The sequence below is a fragment of the Mustela putorius genome, unplaced genomic scaffold (assembly GCF_011764305.1).
Source record: "Mustela putorius furo isolate JIRA1106 unplaced genomic scaffold, ASM1176430v1.1 tig00003845_pilon_pilon_pilon, whole genome shotgun sequence".
Classification (NCBI taxonomy): Eukaryota; Metazoa; Chordata; class Mammalia; order Carnivora; family Mustelidae; genus Mustela; species Mustela putorius.
Window position 1 is genome coordinate 72,755,001 of NW_025421998.1, and position 3,268 is coordinate 72,758,268.

At 37.4% G+C, this 3,268-nt stretch overlaps 1 pseudogene; it reads left to right on the forward strand.

Annotated features, from left to right (window-relative positions):
* LOC101679217 overlaps positions 1–1,486 on the forward strand; it is an 11,317-nt pseudogene extending 9,831 nt beyond the window's left edge.
* The last annotated feature ends 1,782 nt before the right edge of the window (positions 1,487–3,268 follow it).

The window sequence follows — 3,268 nt, forward strand, 5'->3', positions numbered from 1 at the left end:
GAAACTAACATAGTATTGGAAATAGTAGTGATACACATTAAATTGATTACTGCCTCAATAGACAAAACTTGCAAACCATGACAACAAAGGATTTTTGTTTAACTCTATTTGTCACCAGCAAGACCCCAAGACCTGATTATTTTTGCTGCCCACCTGCATGAAGCACCAAACTTAGCTCACGTTTTCCTCAAGTTCTTCTTCCCAGCTTATCTTTTAACACAAGCAAAACACCCACAGGCAAAGCATCCCATGACAGAAATGGAAACTACCCGCAGCAAGCAGTCAGACTAAGAGCTATGCAGGCCCAGATCACCCAGGCCAGCTTGAGCGCAACCCTGACTCATATTGAGGCAAAAGGACCACGGAATGACCAGACAGTTATCTCTACCTCATTATAATGCAGAAGTCTCCATTCAAAGAGGAGTACAGACAAGCAGTGGCATTGGCGCCTTCTGCAACACGAGAAAGACTGCAAGACCTGCAGGTCTAGAAACTGATGCGCAATTCCATTTCACTAGTATCAAAAAATATTTCAACTCTTACACTCTCACAGGTAGAATGAATTGTGTACCCACCACACACGGAGGCACTGCTTTGACGGTCTTATAATTCAAGATAAGGTCTAAAAAAAAAACACCAGCTGTGAAAGCAACATAAATGGATTTTAACCTGTACACTTTGCCTGTTAAATCCCCATGCCTGGAGAAGCTAATGTCAACTCAAGATGTGATACTCAATTTGTACAATAAATTATGAACCTTGAAAAAAACCTGAAAACAAAAAACCAAGAGGAACAGAAATGTCATGAACCTATAATGTATGTACAGGTCCATTTCCTCAGGGTACATGCATGAGCGACCTTTTGTGTTCATCTCTACATACAGTGACAAAACTCCCCTTTCTGAATATTCATCCTATCCCTGAAAAAGAGAAACCCATTTACCCTTACTTAGTGGGTCATGATTTTGGAAGTTACTCTCTAGGACCTCCTTATCTGCTGCCAGTGAAGTTTCCTTTGTGTGATAAGTCCACTTGCTGTAATTCATATCTATAACTCACCAAGGAACAAACTCACATTAGCTGGATTACACATCCTCAGATGCCTTGGAAGTTTTAGGAAAGAGTAAGAGAGAAAACCAGGTTTAAATGTTTATTTGGCAAAGCTGAAATGGGTTAAGCCATTCTGACTTGTATTCCTTCATATCTGGCTAAATCTACATCTGATCTGGGAAAAGTGGTAGAGTGCAGGTTTCTGGGGATAATCTTATAGAATGAGGAATCAAGAGGCCAAAGAAACATAATAGTTTTTTTCTAACTCTTGCTTAATTTTTTTTTATGATTAAAATGGAATCGGAGATTTTGTTGTGGTTGTTGTTATAGAGCCCGTATTTCTTTTAATTATGTTCCAAATGTACTTATTTGACATAAAAGTTTGAAAGGGATATAGAATTATACTGAGGACAATCAAATAAAGTAAAGGATTACAATTTCATGGTATATTGAGTTCTGGCGAATTTGAGTTGTGTTGCATTAAGATTCTCGTCTGTATGTAGTAGAATAATAGTTAACCATGCTGCCTTACTTGGATTCTTGCCCATTTTGTCAAAAAGTAGAATTCAAATAAGAAAGTAAGTGTTCATAAATTGTGTTCAAATGGGACCAAATATGCACCCAGAATATGATTAAAAAGGGCCTTTTGTGATGATACATAGACACAGAAAAAAATTAATACTGCATACCCATGTGTTTTATTGGGTGAAATTCTGTAAGGTGAGTTTCATAAAACAAATTTCCAGCCTGTTTGTTCAGCTGGGTTGCCCATCACGTTTAACATTTCTCACTGCACTAGCACTTATTCTAACTTTTACTTTTGTTTCAAATACTAAGACAATGCACTATATTTTCCATCTACTGAAGCATTCCTAAAGCTTCATAAGGAAAATATGGGTTAAGATTAATGTCTTTGATCAGTCATTCACTTTTCATTGTTAGTCCACCCTTTAAAATTGCATTGCATAGTAAATTATCTAGACACATTATGTAGCGAGGTCCTTATGAAACCAAGAGCCTAGAAACAACTGTTCAACTATACACACACACACACACACACACACATGCACACAAAATACAAGAAAAAAAGGAATGGAGTATTTAGCTTCCATCCTTTAAGGCATAACTTAAATATACTTTATTTCAAGTCTTCAATAAAGACTTGATTCTCCTCAAAAGCAGTGACCTTTTTTTTCACTGAAGTTCGATATTCCTCGTCAAAATTTTAATGGGCAGGCCCTTGATGGCAGGTTCCTTGAGGAAGGGGGCCCTGTCTGATTTATCTTCTTATTCACTACAGTGCCTCACAGGAGGAGGAACTTAATAAATAGTAACTTATTAAATATTCTTCAGTAAGTAAATGAAGACAAACCAATTTTAATGAAATGTCTCTTTAGCAATACCTATGTATAAATCCCATGTAACTATGAACTAACTCCAAGTAATATCTTGCCACAAAAGACAGATATTTTATACATTGCTCCTAATACCCGGAACATAATTCCCTAGACAGCTGTACAGTTTGCTGGAGGGCTCCTCTTGGTCATCTAGAAGTTAGGCAGCACAATGGGGACTCAGAGGTCAGGGTCTACTTACAGACATGTTTTAGCCTGCAGAATTTTAAAAACATCATGTAGCTTGTTGCCAACATTGGCAAAAATTAGGGAGTTCTACATATAAATTTGCATTTCCAGATTGTCTTGCAAAAGGGAACTGACCACCCTGGACTCACATCTCTGCATGGCAACATTTGGATGAAACTAAGACACTGCTGATCCCTTGATTGGAGCATATATTCTTCTAAGCACCAAGATGCCCACCTATTAGTCTTCACTTAGCTTCCTGAGTGCCCTAATCATCTGACTTCATATCACCTTCTTCTAAGGCTTTAAAAAATTATTTTAAAAATATGGTTAATTGGGAAATAACGCTAATTGTTAGCTGTAGCAGGCTGAATACTGAATCCCCCCAAATGTCCAAGTCCTAATCTCCAGAATCTATGAATATGTTACTTTATAAGGAAAAAAGATGTGCAGATATAATAAAATTAAGAAACTTGAGATGGAGAGATTATCTTGGATTACCACGTACCTCTTTAAAAATAGAAGAAAGCAAAGACATGTGACTTGAGAAAATCTCAACCTGCCATTGCTAGCTTCAAAGGTGGAAGGAGGGATCATGAAACAAGGAAGGCAGGCATCTGCTAGAAGCTAGAAAA